Source organism: Protopterus annectens, chromosome 13.part0, assembly GCF_019279795.1.
Source record: "Protopterus annectens isolate FY-2018-M chromosome 13.part0, PAN1.0, whole genome shotgun sequence".
In the NCBI taxonomy this organism is placed as follows: domain Eukaryota; kingdom Metazoa; phylum Chordata; order Ceratodontiformes; family Protopteridae; genus Protopterus; species Protopterus annectens.
Genome location: NC_056747.1, coordinates 1,022,263,185 through 1,022,284,525, shown reverse-complemented (window position 1 = coordinate 1,022,284,525; position 21,341 = coordinate 1,022,263,185). Strand labels below are relative to the sequence as shown.

At 40.9% G+C, this 21,341-nt stretch overlaps 1 pseudogene; it reads right to left on the bottom strand.

Moving 5' to 3' along the window:
- Positions 1-19,370: 19,370 nt before the first annotated feature.
- On the bottom strand, positions 19,371-19,574 carry LOC122788440 (annotated as a pseudogene).
- Between the last annotated feature and the right edge of the window lie 1,767 nt (positions 19,575-21,341).

Genomic DNA, 21,341 nt, shown 5'->3' with positions numbered 1-21,341 from the left:
GAACTGATGAATTGTAATTCTAAAAATGCTAATTCTATGAAGAAAGATTTACAATATAAGAAAGGTGTTTTTATACTGAAATGTTATACTTTGATACCTAGTGATTTAAATTCAAGCTGTAGTTGGAAGGTATTTCTTAAATGATTTTAATTATGATGTAATTTTCTGTCATATTTATATGTGGAGGGCTTTTTTTGTACTTTTATGTGTGATTCCTTCCAGGAAGTCTTTGGCCGAGTCACCAAGGGAATAAAAACTTCATGGATGGAAATTGTCATTTTTTAATTGTTTGTTGAAGTAAGTCAAAATCATGTTTTTTTTTTTTTTGCAGGGGGCACTAATTTATATAATCTATAATATATCAATTCCGAGATTGTATAATACTGGAGAAAAAGGAAAAATCCCCCTTCTCTGATGTTTTCTAATCTCACACAAACTAGCCCCCATTCCATTTATTCTTTTTGGACTATATTTTGTTTGCTAAAAGTGATTCTAATAAAATGCATATATGTATATATACTGTCTAGCTTATGTTACATTTTAATTGTAACAAAATTGTTTGGTAATTGTAATTGAGGAGCTTTTCTTTCCAGGATTCCACTGAAAATAAACCTCACCTCAGCTAGACAACCTGGGAACCAAAATGCAAATAAAGTTTGATTGCAAATAATGCAGAACCGATACATGGTGACTGGAGAAACATATACCATTCTTCTGTTAATTTGACATCATTCTTTGATAACACTGTGTATTTTTGTGTTACCTTACCCGAGTAAACAGCCTCCAAAGGCCCCACACAATACTTGTAAAAATGTACCCTGAACAACAATATTTCATATGCAGTAGAGCAAACTCTGGGTTAATCTTCCTTAAACTCTTAAATGCCTTTAGACTGACTGTCCATCTTTATTCTTAGCCCTTTTTGTTTCATCTTCCCTGTAAGATCTTTCGTACCTGAAATTTCCTGGCGTGGTCTTCCCAGCCCATACTCCTATGAAAGTAACTAAAGGCTGCATTGTGCATATAACCCTTCTCCTAATTTTATTTCACCTTACACACTGCCTGTACAAAAACTTTGAATGGCTCTAGTGGAATGGGCCACCCTGTTTAGCATTCATGTACCTGCCTACTTTTAACATCTCAACACTCCTCCATTTTTACATGACATTTATCCAACAAGCTGAGGAATTAACTAGTCTAGTCTATTAACTAATCTCCAGTATTATCTTCTAGCAACCATCACAAATGCCATGGTGCCTGATGCTGTTACATTGGCCTCTGATAGCAACCCCCTCATTAAATCCCACTGTAAATAAGAAAAAGGGTAATCTAAGGACTTATTCAAGCCCTATGCACATGAGTTTTAGGTCTTATATTCAGCACTAAACAATGATGCATATAATATTTTGTTGAATTCCCTATTGTCTTTTCCTCCCAGCTGACTTTCATGGTATGCACAGCTGTGCACCACACTGTATTATCTGATGCAAGCCAAATGGACCCTTTACATAGCTGTTTTCCCAAAAATTCCCATGCTACCACTAAAGAGAAGAATTCATTGATGCACCCTGATATATTTCTTTTATATGTTCTACCAACTCTTACCTGGACCACTACCTTTTATAGTAGTCCCCCAAACCTATTCCTCTATCCACATCTATGTAGGACTCTTTCATTGGTGTCCTAAGTCTCTTTACAGATTGATATTTCATTAATATTATGCTTAAAGACAATGCAGACACCTGCATCTGTCTTCATTCCCTCTGTTACATGAATTCCATGGTGATATGTTATGCAGCATACTCTTTTTCACTGCCAAGCTCCTTAAGAACTTCCCACTGTTGACCCATACTACTATGCATCCCATTGGTATGCATTTATTCAGGTAGAATCAGACATCCAGTTTTATGACAGCAATGCTTGTTCCTACCTGTACAAGGGCAAGAGCTAAATGACCAACTTTGTATGCATTTATCCAGGTAGAATCAGACATCCAGTTTTATGACAGCAAGGCTTGTTCCTACCTGTACAAGGGCAAGAGCTAAATGACCAACTTTGTGTTCATTTTGGCTGTCGAAGCCTCTACCTCTTTTGAATGAAACTGCTTCACTAACTTATCAAACAAGGGATAAAGCACAAACATTTAATTCTATTCTATGTAGTTGTCTTACTGACAAATACTCTAGCGTATGACAAGAGATGCATTAGACTGAATTCCCTACTATATTTTTGGGTAATATTGTGACACCCTAAATTCCTTTATTGAAGGATCCCTGTATGGTTCTACCATCCTGCCTTCTAGTATCTCCTTTAATTTCATCATAGGTTAAGAGGAGATTACTAGGCTAACATCTTAAGAGACTTACAAGCCTAGTCAATATAACCCAACTTTACCCAATATATGGACCCTAGGGTCAAGAGGAGGGCATGGGTTTATGCCTATGCTTTGAGGAGTGTTTTACAGATTGCCCCTGTCCATAAGGGACATAGGTGCTACTCCAGGTATGAATTTGTGATTCCCCATCCATTGATCCAAACTGTATTTGAAGAAGGCCAGGGAATGGCTGTGCTTAATGTGAATAGAAAGCCTGTTCCAAAGGAGGGGCGATCTCTGAGACACATATCTGTCTTCCCAAGATATTTTGTTTGAATTGCTGACTAAATTTAGATATCTAGATTGGGTGATCCTTGTGCTGTTTGACTTGTAGATGTGTAGCAGTTCCATCAGGGCTAGATCTATGAGTGATTTGTAGCTCAGGCATAGGTCACCCCTTAATAGCTGGTAGGAAACAGAGTAAAGGGACAGGGCTTTTAGTCTGTCTGTATAGGACATGTTGTGTACACCCTGTATTTTCATTGTGAGGAACCTCTGAGGTTGCTCCAGCTGATGAAAGTACCTAGTCAAGTTTGCCAAATGGCACAATGTATTCTATTATTAGTCTAATGAGGGCTGAGTACAACAGGGCTACAATTTCCTTGGATCTGGATGCCATACATTTACTTATAAGTTGTGCCACATTGAAGGACTTCCTCACCATTTTGGGCACATGGCAGTCAAAGTTCAGGCTACTCTCTATCTCTATACATAGATCTCTCACCTCTGACTCTACTCTTATGGGTGTGCTACTGATATTGTCATTTGCAGGGGTATTTGACTTCCCAAAGGATATGATAATGCATTTTTTCACATTTAGTTTTAGGCCATGGTTCTGGCACCAATCCTTTGTCTGATCTAGACCCTCCTGAAGAATATTTAAATTGCTTGTGGATTCAGTGATTGCACCCAGCTTGCAGTCATTAGCAAACTTTATCATCCAGAGGTCTTTTGCATTAGTCTTGACTTAAAAGAAGTATATTCTGAACAGAAGTGGTCCCAGCACTGAGCCCTGTGGCTCACCACTAGTAACTCGCCTCTTGTTGGATCCGGATTCACCCACTTTAACCACATGTGCTGTCCATGAGCCAACTGACTGTCCATCTTGTGACATAGGGATTTATGCCCAGTTTTGTGAGTTTATTTATTTATAATACCTGAATGGGGAATTGTGTCAAATACCTTTGCCAGGTCTAGGTAAGTGGCATGAACTTATTGGCTTTCTCAAAGAAATCCACCAGATTCAGTAGGCATGACCTGCCCTTGACAAAGCCAAATTGGGTCAGCTCCAGTATGTCATTATTTATCAGGTCCATGAATATTTTTCCATGACCTTACATATACGACTAGTCAAACTTATAGGTCTGTAATTTCCTTGGTCAGTAGTTGGTTCCCATTTATGCAGAGGAATGACTGTTGCTGTCCTCCACTTCATCAGGATAAAGCAAGTCCACAGGCTGTGGTAAAATAGAAATCCTAATACACATGATAAGTTCTGATTTAAGCTGTTTAAGAGGCAACTTGGTATATTGTCAGGCCCCATTAAAGCCAAGTATTTTTGCTTTAGTGAGTGCAGTGGCAACCTGTTATTTGGTCATAATTGGTGGTGGAGTGGTGGAGGGTATTTCTTGGGGGAGAATTGGGGGTGACAGAGGTGAAATTTGAGCTGAATTTATTGGCCAGCATATTTGCTATATCTTCTGGCTGAGTATAGGTAATGCCATCTACAACTAATTCTGCATGTTGCTGGGCATTGCCCATGAGATTGCAGACATAACAAAAAAATGCCATATAGTTATCCTTAGCTTTGGAGGCTGTTTTTACTTCAAAGTCTGCTTTTAGAGACTTGACTAGTTCCCTAATTTGCTTATTTAGACTAAAGAGGGATTTTTTTTGCCCTGTTGTGCACATTCCCTTTACTTCTCAACAGGATTTTATTTCTTTTGTTGTACAACTTGTTAATACCAGGGGCCCACTAGGGTGGCTTGTTTTTGCCATTTGACCTGAGTTTATTTCAGTCTGGTACTGACATTTCTATGCAGAATTATACAGGGTGTTTGTGTACATCTCTGCATAGGCTTCTGTGTTTTCTGGATTTGGGGGAGCTTGGAAACCAGCTATGTCATCCTTTAATAGGTGGTAATTTACATTAGAGAAGTTTATACGTTTTTTGGGTTAGGTGGGGGGACTAGTTTTACTTTCATTTCAAGGGAGATTGGTTACTGATTTGATCTTACCAATGAAGACATTACACTTGTGGGAGTGGTGCAGCGCCATCCCATATCTGTGAGTACCAGATCCAGGATATTTGTTCCCCTAATGGGAATGCAAACTAGCTGCTCCATAGCATTTGAATGCACAAAGTCAAGAAATCCTTGGGCCTACATGTCAGTAGTCATGTATGCCTCACAATTAATGGAGGGGTAGTTAAAAATCACCCACGAGTAGGATATTGGGCTGGATGGTGAGTGATTTTAGTAACTTCAGGTATGATGTATGGGTTTCCTGGTTCATGGTGGGGGACCGGTAGCTAGCAAGAATATGGTACTGAATTCTTCCCACAGTTAGTTGGACATGGAGTAGCTGGATCATGTCATATCGTTTGACCAGCCTTGAGGTGTGCTTATTCCTTATGTAGATAGATACACCTTCACCTTTTGTTCTTTCATGTTCTGTGGTTGATCAGAATGTCTGAAAGGTGTTATAGCCATGCACTGCTTGAAGTCCTTTCTGTGGCTTTAAACCATTTTCAGTAAGTGCACTGATGTCAGCATTCTCCACGGTGAGAAGATTTTCTATGAAGTGCAGTTTTCTGTTGAGACTCCTAACATTGATCAGTAACACCTTTAGCTTGTCCTGAGTAGCTTTTGTTGAGGTGGAAGGTTGTTCTGTTTGGCAATGCCTAAAAAAGGCACTGTAGGGGTGGATAATATTTTGGCCAATATCCGAAAACCTAGAGGTGACATGTGAAGACCATCCTTGGCAAAACAAAGTGGTCTGTCAACCATGTCCTCCCAGGGCTTACAAGTATTGGACCCCTTTGGAATGACACCAGTAGCTAAGCCAATTGCTAAAGTCAGTAATTTTTTGCTGGCATTGTGGCATCATCCTTCGAAATGGTACAATGCTGCTCAATGCTAGCTAGGCTCAAACCTGCCTGTGACATATATTTTGAGAGCTCAAGTCATGTCTTTCTTTTCATATAGCCCAAGGAGGTACATCTCAGGTCATTCATGCCCTCATGGACTATGACTGAGTCATACAGATACTTAGGGATAAATGACCCAATTGCTTGCATGATCTGGCAGATCCTCGCCCCTGACTGGCAATTAACTGTAACCTTCTCCTTATCCAGCCTGGTAAGACGGACATCAGTGTGTCTCACAATGGTGAAGTCCCAAGACTGGAAAAACTCCCTTATCAGCCTCAACAAAAAGTTGAGATCCCTCATCAAATCCTCTAAAGCTAGCTATGAAAACAAAATTGCAGCAGATAGTAAAGACAACCACAAGGCCTTCTATAGTTATGTAAAGAATCTCCACAGCAATGCCCAGATTTGCTCTGAGCTACTGCACAATGGTACCTCGTATACCGAGCCAACAGATATTGCCAATATACTGGCCGACAGATTCAGTGCCAACTTTACCCCCCCAAAGGACCAATCGCAATACCAGTAGATTGCCCGGCACCCAATATTACTGCTGCACAGGTTAAAACAGCACTGTCCAAGGCCAAGAATACAGCTTCTATGGAACCTGACAATATCCCTGGCTGTGTTCTACATGAACTGCAGAGTGAACTGGCACCTCATCTCTGTGCCCTGTTCAATCCCAGCATCACCTCAGGCTTTGTCCTTACCGAATGGTGCACTGCTACAGTCATCCCTCTCCACAAAGAGGAGCGACTACAGACCCTGGGAATTATCGCCCCACTAGCCTGACAAGTCTGATGAATGCAAAGCTATGGAACACATCATCATGGACCTAATAAACAAGGATATAGGGAATCTCCAAACTCTGGATCCCACACAGTTTGGTTTTGTGAAGGGTAGATATTGCCTGCTCAATTTCGTCGACTTCTTTGAGTCAGTCACCAGTGCTGTAGATGAAGGCAAGGTGGTTCATACAGCCTACCTTGATCTGGCCAAGGCCTTTGATACCCTTCCCCACTCAGGAATCATAGAAAAACTCACTAAGCTAGGCATTAACCCCTATATCACTAGGTGGGTTGCAAATTGGCTCACAGATAGAACCCACAGTGTGAAAGTAGCTGACTCCAAGTCAGACAGACGACCAGTCACGAGTGGAGTCCCACAGGATTCGGTCCTGGGTCCTCTCCTGTTTGGTATCTACCTCTCTGAAGTCCAGGCCAACACAAAGGGACTCTGGCTGACAAAGTTCGAAGTCGCTTGCAAGTGTGGAGCTATTATTAACTCCCCAAGTGATGCTGACATCCTACAGAAAGGTCTCACTGAGACCAACGACTGGTGTAAGAACCATGGCCTTAAGCTCAATGCCAAAAAAATGTGTTGTCATCCCCATTGGGAAAAACCTGGTTCCCATGAATTATCACATTGATGGTAGTCCATTGAACACAGAAGGTGTTATAAGAGATCCGGGAACACAGGTTGACAGCAACCTCTCTTTTGACCACCCCATTTCCACTGTGGTCAGAAAGTCCTTCTATGTGGCACATCTCATTACTAAGGGTTTTGCATCCAGGAAGAAACAGGTCATTATCTCCCTCTACTCCTCCCTAATTAGGCCAATCATCGAGTACAATGCCCCATTTGGCATGTACCTCACTAGACACCTGCAACAACTGGAGAGGCAGCAAAAGTACCTCAGAAAGAGGATCCTAGGCCTTAAACACTTGTCTTATATGGACAGACTCAAAAAACTCCAACTATTCTCTGTCTCATATCGCCTACTTAGAGGCAATCTCTGCTTGACTTACAAAGCCATGTCTGACCCAGCTCTGTTAGAAATGCTACAGCTAAAGAAATCCCAATCCCTCCACACTACATGCTCCAGAGACTTCAACCTCATTATCACAATCAACAGAACGTGCTGGAGGGACAGGTTCATAACCCAGAGACTGCCCGTGCTATGGAACAGACTTCCCATACATGTCAAAGAGAACACCTCAATGGCCTTCTTCAAGAGAAATATTTACCAAAAAGAACTGTAGATACTCCACCAAAGGCTGCCTGCCCACAAAGATTCCAAAGGAAAAAGAAAAAAGCAGGTACTGGCCACCGCGCTGAACAGCTTCAAAACTTTTATTTAAAGCACAATTAAAAACACAGGAACGAGTGCTTTCGGGACCAAGCCCTTCTTCAGATAAAAAACTCAAATGAAACTGCAGTTTTTATATAGCTCTTCAGTTAACATTCAGTACCGCACCCTCCTTTTTTCAGTGCAGATCTTAAAGGTATAACCCCATTTAAACCTGGGGTTTTGTATGCTGCTAGCTCAATGATCCATTTAGTTTCACTCAACTCTGTCTCATTAATCAAATCACCTCCCCTTTTGTTTTTATTTACACATTGTATAACCATAAACTTAAACTTATGATTTTCGTACTTATAAATGTGCTGGAAAAGTGCATTATGTTCATGTTTTAATCTTAGAGGACAAATGGTTCAAAATTCTGTTTTTCAGCATGCAGTTAGTTTTTCCTACATAGAATGAGCTGCAGTAATTTGAGTTTTGTATCTGAAGAAGGGCTTGGTCCTGAAAGCACTCATTCCTGTGTTTTTAATTGTGTTTTAAAATAAAAGTTTTGAAGCTGTTCAGTGTGGAGGCCAGTACCTGCTTTTTTCTTTTTTCCTCAAGAGAAATCTTGATGAGTGGATGGAAAATAGAAAATTCACCCCGGGGATCACTCCAGTGGCTCCACTCGACAGAGGCACTGGAAACTAAGGTCAGGTGGCACGTTGCCAGGGTAATCCTATGGGCTAGGTTTGTAAAGGCTCCAGGGCCATTAGCCTAGTACACACCTATGAAGCTATGAACCTATGACCAGAATATTGGATTGTGGAGTGTTTTGCCTTATGAACTTGGTAGCTGAGGCAGTATGAGGTGTGGCTTTATGTGTTGCGATGAGAATGATTTGTTTGCGTGCATGCAGAGTTTCTGAGGACTGCATCAGAGAGGACTTTGAGCTTTGGGCAAGTTACACGTGAGCACCTCTGCATATGTGGGTGTATGTGTCTGGTCCTTTGTGGGTGTGGTGAGTGATGTGTGTGAGTCACTGACAAACTGTTTGTTGCTTTTGTATATACATGTGAGAGTCTAGCCCCAAGTGTCAATGTGTAACTACATTTCTTACATACTATATTTGTCTGTTCAAGAATTAAGTGGTTGTCAGTGTACATAAGGCAATTGCTACATTGCCTCAGGATGCCCATGTCCACCAAACTGGTTGCAGGGATAGCAGGAATTGCCTATCCATGGTTGCATGTCCTAATGTGTACTTGCAACAGACAGGAGTGGATGGTGTTTGTAACCAGATGAGGAAAGGGTGCTTACTTAGTGAAATCTGCAGCTAACCAATTCTCTCAGAGCAGCGATAGTCCTGGATGCTACAATAAGGTAAGGTAGACCTAAATAGTTCTAACTAAATGTATAAATTCTGCTCACTGCGCAAACTAGTTGCCTGTGAGTAATGCAGAACTGAGATAAAGTTCTGAGGTAGTTTTTATAGGGAAATTTCAACTTCTGGTGATTGCATGTGTACAAGTCACCTGCAACTGCTGCTATGCAAATGTGAGGCTTATATATGATAAGAAAAAAGCAAATTTAACACTAACTTTGCCCTAAGACCAATCAGATAAGCACACACTGAGCTTTCCACCAGCATTTCCCAGCTCAGATAGGTGGAATCAACCCTCTCCTGCCACAAGAGCCCAGAATTTGACCCTCTTAGTGTAAAATGACTGGTTTGGAGGTGAAGTGTTAAGGAACTATCCTCATCCTCACTGTCTCGGGCTTCTTCCTCATTGATTTAAGATTTGGTGCTTCTTCCACTACCATTAACCCTCTAAGTGTAATCAAAAATCCTACCATAAAACCCTCCAGTAAAACTGAACCTGCCCTCCTTTCCAGGTACCTACATGACCATGGTATTAACCTGTCCCTTCTTACTCGTTGGCAGTGAAGGGGCCACGTACTTCTTATATTGCCAAAATGCAAATCACTTCTGTTTGGCTGATCCAAAATATAAAACAGGCCCTGTCAGGTGGTGTAGCTTCTCACATACCACATACTCATGCTTGAATGCACAAACTACTAACTGAATCATCACCCAACGGCTCCATCAGTCCTCCATACCTGACCATCCTACCCACAATGCCTCATGCTGCCTGACCCCTTTTACCTATAAACATTTGCTATGTGACAAGGAAGCTCTAATCAACTGTATACAATCAACAGCCTATGTCAAATGAGCCTAGAAACCATAGGCCCAATCAAATCCATAGCCTATCTGGGTAGTCCTGCATTTTACATCTGTATTATTTATCATACTGCAAATATTTCATACCAGCTTTCTCAGACCTCATCATTGCTCAAATGAAATGCGCCCATATACCTACTGCTCTATGTGGGTACCTTTCTATAAACACCTCTACACAAGTTCAAATGCATATCAACCAGTTCTGCCATATTCGCAGCCAGCTTCGTCCTTTGTTTCTCCTCATTATTCTGCTTCTTATTCATACCTGGACTTGTTTTGTCTTTGGTCTTTTGGAAGCTTGGAGGCAAAGCATTTGGCATCCAGGGAAGTGTATTTAAACTACTGCACTTATCTTACCATTTAAATCAGTTTTGTGTCATTCTTGTATGTTTGTTCTGAATCTGAAGTTAAAACTATTAAATGAAGGCATTGTTCTAAATCTGAAGTTACGGCTATAAACATATTTGGGTTTTCAGTATCAATTGTTATTTTTTCTGAGCTCTTAAGTGGATTATCAACATTGCTCATCTATTTCTGTGCTTTAGTTACTTTTCAAACTTAAAAAAGCCAGCTTTGTGAGATGTAACTAGAGTTTGTGGTAAGTAAACTGATTGGGGTTGGGAAATTTATGCAAAATCTATGAAAATATGCACTATCAACTAAACCATTAGGTAATTTTCAGTCTCCTGGTACTTTATATTACATAAGCAGTCTGACATCTTAGTATCTGGACACTTGGAAGCTTGGAAACAAAGCATTTGGACTCCATTTTGCATACAGGTGAGTGCATTTAAACGATTGCACTTATCTTACCATTGAAATTAGTTTTGGTGTTTTCCACTCACCCACCTTTTCCTGTTGTGCTTGTAAACTTGGAGACTTTTGAGTTGCCTGGCCATACTGTATATCACACCTTGGAAGCTCCTCCCAGTCTCATATCATGTATACCTGGCCCTGGAAACTCCTTCCAGTCTTATCTTCTCTGCTCATCTTAATGGGCACTGACGAGTGCCCTAAGACTTTTAGTGTGTTTTGAAATTGTCTTAAAGTGTATGCTCCTCATTGCTGTCTTGTCTGCCTTAGAATCACATTGTAATTACTTGTAGCTAGTTGTTTGATTTGTTTCTGGCACATTTTCACTATTGTCTTAACTTTTTATTTTTACATTAGGAAGACCAGGGCTGCAATTCTAGTGGCAGTAGAAAGGTAACCTGGTTTGTCTGAGTTGGAAACACATTGGGAAGATTAAAGTGAAAATTACTTGTTGTAGCTAGTTGTTAGTTTTATTTCTGGTACATTTTCACTTCTGGCTAACTATGGTGTGTTTTAAATTAAGAAAACTGGGACTGCAATTCTAATGGTAGTAGAAAGGTAACCTGGTATGTTTGATTTGGAAAGCACACAGGGAGGCTTAAAGTGAGACTATTTCATTGGTCAAATTGCATTTTAATTGGTTTAGTCACTTTTCTTTGAGCCTACAAGTTTGCCACTTTTGCTCAACACTTGGCTCAGTTCCACACAGTTCAAATGCTTGATACCCATGCCTGTGTTCCCAGAGTGTTTGACTTGCATCTGCTGCCATCCAGGCTAAGATAAGTACTTTAAATTGGAATATTGCAATTTTCTAAGTTATTTCTGAAGACTGCTGCTGTAATTTTAAATTCTTTCATTGCATTTTTCTGCATTTCACCGCTGTGAAGTGTTTTTGCTTTTCCTTGGTGTAGCTTCTGTTAGTGTGCTTTGAAATTGCCTTAAAGTGTGTGTTCTTCATTGTTGGCTTGTCTGCCTTAGAATCACCTTGAAATTATTTGTAACTAGCTGCTTGATTTGTTTTTGGCACCTTTTCACTTTTGTTTCTGGCACCTTTTCACTTTTAGTTAACTAAAGTGTGTTTTTTCATTAAAAAAGACTGGGACTGCAATTATACTGGCAGTAGAGAGGTAGTCTGGTCTGTATGTGTTGGGAAATACACATGGAGGCTTAAAGTGAGATCATTTCATGGACCAGAAGGCTTTTTTATTTGGTTTAGTTACTTTTCTTTTAATTCTGGTGCTCATTGAGCATTGGTGTTTAGCAATGCCTTGTACAGACACACCCACTTAGAAACAAAATCTTCTCTATAAAACTTCCCCTGCAACTTTATCCTTTACTCAGTTGTGCAAAAAGCAATTTTCTTCAGACTGAAGAGCACTGCCACACAAATTCAGTCATACATAGCCTAACTGTAGTTTTTACTCTCACAGGGCCCAAGCTTGCCTCCCCTACCACCCCTTTGTAATTCACATAAAAAAGACCAAAACCAGCCAGAAACACAAAAGGCAAACCAGTAAATTAAAAAAAATAACAAATTCACACTTAAAAACAATAAAAAAGTATCATTAAATAAAGTGAAATACTATCATTTTCATCCTGGCACCTTCCAGAACTTCATCAGATAAATCTCTTAAGTGTGAGTTTGTTAATAAATCTTCTAAATGAACTTTTATCCGTGCTGGACTTGCTGCTTTTTTGCTGGTCATTCACTATTTTGTTGGATTACTGGTTCACCTAAAAGAGACCTGAAACCATAAATGAGCACTTTCCCAATTTCTCCACCACTGGCTTGGTAGATATGGGCATCCTAAGACAATACAGGAATTGTCTCATGTTCCCTGACAACAAACTAATCCTTACAGAAATGGATCCAGTATGTGAGAGATGTAATTACACAATGTCACTGCAGGCAAGACTCTGAGACAAAATCACTCAAAATAACAATTAGGTTGTCAGTAGCATAAGCAATGCACCCACCAGATGTAGTACTGACCCAGCACATTGACCAATATATGCTGAGGCACTTAAAAGCAGGGAGAGTGGCCTAATGGTTAAGGTATTTGCCTTACAAACACAAGGTACAGGGTTTGATTCTCACAATGGATAATTGGCTAGGCTTAAAAAATGGCTTGCAAGGGCAGTTAGCCTAGTACTAATCTATGAACCTATGAACCTATAAGTCTATGAACCTATATTATAAACTCTAAAGACCTCCTAGACATTCATTCCACAAACATAATCCTCAACAATCTCAAATGTACTCCACTAAAACAACACTCAACCCAACACAGACAGCCACACAGTTTGAGATTCATCTACAAAGCCTATAAGGCAAGCCAACACACTGTCCAATGTTTTAATCATAGGAGACTCATTTGTGAGACATACAGATGTCCCACTGACTAGGCTGAATAAGAGAAAAAACACAGTCAGTTGTCTGTCAGGGGTCAGGATATACCAAATCACCCACACGCTCAAGTCATTAGACCACAACTGCCAGTATGTCTCAGTCATAGTTCATTTGGGTGTAAATGGCCTTAGACATACATCCCTAGACTATATGAAGAGAAACATTATGGAGCTCTCTAACACTGTGTGTCCCAGGCTGGTATGTGCTTAGCACTGAGCAGCATTCTACCTTTATCAAGGATTAAACCACAATATGAACAAAAAAAATACTGATTTCCACAATTGGCTTAGTTTCTGGAGTCATTCCAAGGGAGTAAAATATTTGTCAATATGGGAGGATCTGGTCAATAAACCATATTGCTTTGCCAAGGATAGTCTTCACCTGTCCCCTCTAGGCTTTTGAATATTGGTTAAAATGTTGTCCTCCTCCATGCTGCCTTTCTTAGGTAATGTCGGACTGACACATCTTCCAACATATCCAAACAAGCCCAAGGGAAACTAAAAGTGCTACTGCTTAATGCCAGCAGCCTAAACAAGAAACTCTACTCTTACCAGGCTCTCCTCACACTAGAGAATGTGGACATCTGTGCAGTTACTGGGACATGGTTTAAAGCCACTGACACTGAGAGCACCCCAGTGGGGCAAGGCTATATTGCCTTCTGCACATTCAGGTCAGCTAGTGCACAGGCAGGGACCAAAGTTGGAGGTGTCTCAATATATATCAACAACAAACTCACCTCAAGGCTAGTCAAACAGGATGACATGCTTCAGCTATCTCCATGTCCAGATTTCCATAGGCAAAGTCCCCATATCATATCCTTGCAAGCTATAGGTCACCCTCTATTATCCAACAAATACATAACTCATACTTGGACTTACTGAAGGCCCTCCGCATTTAACAAAATACCATATTCATAGGTAATTTCAACTACCCCATTATAAACTGGGATATTTACATGACCCCACATTTATAGGCTTAGTGATTCCTGGACTTTATAAATGCAAACACCTTGGACCAGATGGTCTATATGCCCTCTAGGGGTGCAAACATACTCGACCTGGTACTCACAAACATGGGGGAATGCTGTACCTTCCCCACCATGTAGTGTCTTCTCTGGTATGGTCAGACACAAAGCTATTTCCTTCATAATAAAAATCGGTTCTGTGATCCTGGCTAACCTCATAACATTTAGGAACTATTCTAAGGCAGTAGTGTTCCTACTACTAAGTGATAACCTGTTCAAATTTAAATCTCCCAAACCCTGAGAACACAGCTTCCTCTGAAGAATTGTTCACGGAAACCCTGTACAGTCATGTCAGTAAATGCACAGAGATAGCAGTGCCTACCAGAAATAAGCCCAAAAATAATTGGAAAAACAATCTACGATGGTAGAATCCATATATAAACAGGATGTATAACAAAAGTAAATCTCATAGCCAAGCTTAGGAAGTGCTACACCCAGCATGATAAAAACACTCTTGTCAGTCTAAATAAACAACTAAGAGGGCAAATTAAGCCTACCAAAGCCAAATCTGAGATAAAGATAGCTTCCCAGGCAAATGTCAACCTCAAGGCTTTCTTTAGCCACATCCAAAACCTCAAATGCAGCACACAGCAGTGGGCAAAATTGATTTTAAATGGAGCCACTTACACAGAGCTAGAATATATAGTAAATCTGCTGGCTGACACAAATTCAGTTTTATCCCCTCTCTCCAGGAAATACCATCAAACAAACAACCCCCCCCCCCACCAACAATCCCTAGTAAGCAGGTCCTAGATGTGCTCTCTTATGTCAAAACACTGTATCGATGGACCCATATAATCTCCCAAGATGCCTTCTAAATAGCCTGAAACATGACCTACTGGGATCACTGGAGTCACTGTTTAACCATAGCCACCATACAGGCTTTGAACCACGCTAATGGAGAACTGTAACAGTAATCCCTCTGCTGAAGGGCAGGCCATCAACAGAACCCAGGAACTACAGATCCATAAGTCTGATGAGTCTCTTATGTAAAGCCATGGAAATGATTAATAAGGACATAGCAAGCTTTCAACACTGGCTTCAGCCTGGTATGGTTTCATCAAGGGCAGAGCATTCCTACTCAGTCTGGTCAATTTATTTGAGAAGATCACCAAGGCAAAGGATGACGGCAACATGGTGTGCACTGCATACCTTGACCTGGCTAAGGCATTTGATACAATACCTCACTCAGGCATTGTAAACAAACTCAAAGATATAAGCATAAACCCCTTTAATTCTTGCTGGATAGCTAGTAAGCTCTCAGATAGGACTCAGGAGGTTAGGAAAGGGGACACCCCCACCACAAAGACACCGGTCACTAGTAGATTCCCTGAGGGCTTTGTGCTGGGTCCACTTCTTTTTGGCATCTACTTCTTGAAATTCAAAGCCAATGTCAAGGGCCTCTTTCTGACCAAATTTGCAGATGACTGCAAACAAGGAGCAGTCACAGAATCTCTCCTAGACACTAACATTCTACAGGAAGGATTAATACAGGCAAATGACTGATGCCCAAGATATGGATTAAAAACTAAATGCCAAGAAATGCATAACAGTGCCCTTTCAGAAGTTAGCTACCCTAGGAAACTACTTCACCGATAATATACCTCTAAGAGCACAGCCAGTAATCAGGATTTAGGTATGTATGACAATAGTAACCTGACTTTTGGCCATCGTGTGTCTAAAGCAGTAAGGAATTTTTTTAAGTTATGTACTTACCATACTTATGCATCTGCGTTGCTCATTTTCATTCTTCCTTAATGAATGGGTTCAGATCCGATCTTCGGATATGACTTGGCCACTTTTTGCAGTCTAGGATCTGATTCTTGAGCTCCTACCCTTACCCATAATGCTCCTCATTACTGTTTTACCTCAGATTAAGTTTGCTGCCTCTAAACAAAGTTTGATAGAACAATATATGATGGAAAAGAACAGAACAGGGACTCAAACAGGAACAAGGGTTCCTAACAAATTCCCTCAGGTCATTCCCAGACACAAGGAAGCAGGAAGGTGGGAGTGAAGCTGAGGAAGAATGAAAATTAACAACACAGATGCATTGTTATGGTAAGTACATAACTTAAAAATCTGATGTTGTCATTTTAATTCATTCCTCAATGGATGGGACAGAGTCCCTAGTTACAGGAACCTTGAGAGACCCTCATGGAAGGATATTCAGGAATACAGCAGAGCCAAACGCAGCTCTGTTTCTGGAGGTGATATCCAATTTGTAATGAGCTAGAAAAGTATGAGCTTTAGACCAAGTGGCTGCCACAAAAATATCATCAATGGAAGCTCAGAATTTGGACCAGAATGCAGATGATGTAGCCATTGACCTAGTGGAATGAGCTTTTGGTTGTCTTGGCAAGGTCAAACCTTTTAAGGAATAGACATCAGAAATACAATCAATAATCCATCTGGCTGTTGTATTTTTTCAGACAGGCCTACCCAAATTGTTTTTTTTTGCAAAGTAAATGAATAATTGATCAGTCTTCCTAATTTCCTTCATTTTAGGAAGACAGAAACAAAGTTGTCTATGTACATTTAAAGAATGAAGCATTACCTCTCCTTGATTTTCAAATTCTATGAAGAAAACAGGCAATTTGATGACTTGATTACATTTTGCTTCTGAAGCAACTTTGGGTAAAAAGGATGGATTTGTACATAAAGTAAGGCAACTTAGAAGAGAGTGGTTAGAGTTCAGAGACTCATTCAGCCGAGGTTATGGCTACCAGAAAAAATGTTTTCCATAAAGAAATTTGAGGTCCACTTTTACAGACGCTTAAAAGGGTGATTGGATCGAAGCCTGTAACACTAAAGTAAGATCCCAAGGTGGTATAGAGTCCTTAATAGGTGGCCTAAGTAAAAAAGTGCCCTTAAGAAAAGCCTTACACAGCGTAGATGGTACCAAAGAGAAAGTATTATTACACAGCTTAGATGATACCAAAGATAAAGTATTATCTCAATGTGGAAATTCGAAATGGCAACCAGTTGAACCTTAACAGAACAGAAACTGGACCCACTTTGAAAAAGAAAATAAAAGGTAGAAATTCTAGAACAGTGGGGATTGGAGCAGAGAAAGGATCCAACTCTCTCTGCTGAACCCAAAAGGAAAACCTCTTCCTTTTATTTTTACTTTTCTTGTAGAGGGTTTCTGAGATGAAAACAAGTTCCTTCGAACAGGAGAGGAAAGCCAGGAATGTCTAGCCATCATTGGAATTGGAGAAACCATGTGGTCAATTTGAGGCCTGGAATGTCCGGGTGAATCATGCCTGGTGGGTATGAGATCTGTACTGGGGTCCAGTGTTCAAGAAGGACATATTAGATGAGACCATAGAAAGGAAAACCAAATCTGCCAAGGCCAAAAGGGAACAATGAGGATTACTTTCTCTTCAGCCTGAAGAAAAGTGGGAATTAGGGGTAGGGGGATAAGCATAAAGAAGACTGAAGGGCCAAATGTAGACTAGAGCATCTCTTGGTGACTGTCCCTGAGGGGGGATTATGGCAAAGAACCTGCTACAATTGTTATTGAGGGGAGAGGTGAATAGATCATAGCATGGTTGACCCCACTTGAGAAAGATCATGTTTGCAGCTGACTGATTGAGAGACTGCTTGTAAGGCATCAGAATAGTTCTGCTGAGCCCGTGTACTAGAATGTTTGAGTTCCCCAGAATGTGCATCGTGACTAGAAAGCGGTTGGATGAGATCCCCCATTGCTAAACACTCATTACCTCTCAGCTCAGAGGGTAAGATCTGGTTCCCCCCTGTTTGTTGATATACCAAACCACTGACATATTGTCCATCTGAATAGCAACTGTCCCCAGTGGAAGAGAGTTCAGAAAGGCAATACTAATTGGACCACTGTCATCACCAGGAGATTTATATGCAATTTGGTCCCTACTGGGGTCCACGTGCCTTGAACAGTCCATCCCAAGTAATGACCCCCACCCAAGCTGGGTGGCATCTATGATCAACATGGCAATGGGCAGAGGAAGGATAAAGGGATGACCTTGGCAAATCTCACTGGATTGGATACATCACTCCGAGTCCACTTTTTTGGTGCACTATGTGTAAAATGTCTCCAAATGACATGTCTTCTGGTGGAGATCTGGAGGGCCTTTCTTCATCAAAATCAGTGTCTTCTGTCAATGATTTCTGGGGGAAACCAGATGTCTCCTTCTGCACAGTTTCTTCCGAGGAACCTCTTCAGTGGGGTACTCTGGAGAAGTGTCAGAAGAAAGGGGAGGTCCCTGCACAGGGACTGTCTGGAAGTGCTGACTGGCTGTCTGTCCCTGTGGAAGATGATAAGACTTAGAACAGAGATCCTGAGAAGGAATAGGAATAGGATCCAGAGAGGTGATAGCCAAATAATCCTCTTGATGGGAGAAAACCCCTTCCACTACCTCAAAATCAGAAAGGCCAGGGGAAGTAGAAATTAGCCTCCCCTGAGCTGAAGCTCAGCCAATAATCCACTCCCTCTGATTTCCACTCCCAAGGAAGGAATCAGACCCAAGCTGTTGAATACCAAAGCACCGAGGGGAAGTGATGGCTCCAAAGCCCTCAGAGTAGAAGTCATCCCTCCGGACCCCACATCAATGCTTTGGCTCTGAGACCAGTTCTGCTCAGAGACACTTGGAGCCGATCAGATCAGGGAAATTGCTGGGGTCAAGGAATCTAACTTTTTTGGATCTGATGCCTCAGCTCTCGGGAACCTCGGAAATGACAGCTCTGAAATCTGGGGTCGGATCACAGAAGGAGTCACTATAGGGTGTGCTGAAGACTGTAGACTCAAAGATCCACTGAGTGATGGAGCCTGCAGGACCACCATCTGGATCTGAGTCCTAAGAAACTTTCTCATCATTCTACCCATATCCTGCTCTGACATACTCTGGAAAGACCTAATGCAAGAAGATACTGAAGGAGATCAAGAATTCTTTCTAGGAGTCTTCACTAGAAAGGTAGATCTTAAAGTGGGAGAAACCGGCTCCAGAGAAAAGCAGGGAGATAAAATCTGAGGAGATTTAGGATGTGCAGGGATCCAAAGTCTTTTTAGGTTTAGGATACAAGGAAGTCGAATCTGAGGCCTTTTTTAGTTTAGTCGACAGCTCCAACCTTGGAGATGATGGAGGAGAATGTACAGGGAGCACTTTCTCGACTCCCTGGTCTCTGAAGTTTTTTGACCTCTTGAGGGGTTTGAGCCCCTGAAGTAGAAGTAACAGCAGTATAAAATGCAGGCAACATCTCTTTAAGGATAAGCTTGTTATGCCTATCACTAATCACCCTGGTGTTGAAACCCTGGAAGATTTCACATGACACCTGGAGGTGAACTGGGCCTAAACAATATACGCATTCCCTGTGGGCATCAGAATTGGATATCTTATACCCACAGGAATTGCATTTCTTGAAATCAGTAGGTTTGACCGCCATACCAGAAAATACAGATATTAAGCTGCTAAGAACAGATACTACACTTGACCTTAGCCAAAAGGCCGAGAGGCAATTATAGATAAAGGTAGATAGAGAGCTGTTTTTTTTTTTTTTTTTTTGAGAAGAAACAAATACAAGCAATTGTAAAAAGAATTACTTCGGAAGAGATAAGGAAAGAGACAAATAATCAGCAATGGTAAGTTTGCTACACTAAGTAGTAGAAATAAAAGAGTCTGATCTAACTCTAACCTACTAACTAGGGTAAAGAAAGGAATAAAAAAGGACTATTTCAGGAAAAAGATAACAAAAAAAATTTAAAATCACTTATAATGTCTCTAACAACTATCTAGAAGCTCAAGAGAGCTAAATCCTGGCTGATTGCTAGAGCGGCAAACAAGATATGAGGTAAAGCAGTAATGAGGGGCATTGTGGGTAAATGGAGGAGCTTGAGAGTCAGATCCTAGACTACAAAAAGTGGCTGAGTCAGATCCGAGGATCGGATCCAAACCTATTCGTTGAGGAGCAAATGAAAATGACAACATTAGATCATTGTATTTTGCTAACCTTGTAAACAAGGGTGTGGCATTTAGGTCCAAAGAAGTTATTGTTTTACTGTAGTCAACCCTCTTTGGGCCTTTTATTGAGCACAACACCCCTCCTTCAGTATGTACCTGACCAGCTACATGCAACAATTGAAACATTCACAGAGGTTCCTCACAGAAAGAATACAGAGTGTAAACAGCATGCCCTATGCAGATTGCATCAAAGCTCTTTCTTTATATTCTGTTGTCTGCAGACTGTTGATATACAGTCTATGCCTGGCATACAAAGCATCCTTGGATCACACTCTGATGAACATTTGCGTATCTGCACAATGAATAGCATCTGAATTGCTCAATCTCGGAATTTAAACTTTACACATTGGAGGGACAGATATGCGTCTCTGAGAATTCCCCTTCACTGGAACAGGCTTTCTATCCATGTGAAACAGTGTGTGATGCCCCTGCACTAGCCCAGTAATCAAAGAGTCTCAATCCTCACCACTAGCACAAGTGAGGGACAGCCACATGGGAGGATGACAAGTACACACACAGTAAAGTACAATTTCCCTTAAGAGCTCACAGAGATCACAGTCAGTCTAGGGCTGGTTTCTCCTGATCCCCACTAAGACTCCCCACTGGCACAGCTATATAGTTGTGTTCTTTGCCAGGGTTCCAAGGCAAGTCCTCCCAGCACTCTCTCTGTCCAACCAGTGCTTTGTGTCCCTGCCCAAGTAGCTCTCACACACACACACACACACACACACACACACACACACACACACACACACACACACACACACACACACACACACACACTGTGACATTTGATTTGTACACAAACGCACACCTGAGAAAGGCTGGCACAGGTTTACTAGCTATGCCACCTTCTGTCCAGACCATAAGGTAGTTAGCACTGTCACCAGAACCCCTTACCAACTACTTTAAGGCCATTCCTAAAGGGTGACCAATCTTACAGTGTAATGTTACTATTATCTAAATAGTGTGACCAAGACTTGCAAGGTTATTTAAGAGTGGCATGTACAGTGTCACCAAATACATATGCAAGTACTCTCAGAGCTTAAATATCTCTAAACAAACCAGCTACAATTAAAAGGTTTAAACATATTTAATAATAAATAATAAAAAGAATAAGACAATATTCAATAACTCTGCACAGTGACTACATAGTTCAGAATCACAGGAAATATTTTAAAACATTGCAGGACAGTCTCACATAAATACGGAAAACATCTAAACTAATCTTTACTATATTCCTATCTATATCTAAGTAAAATGACT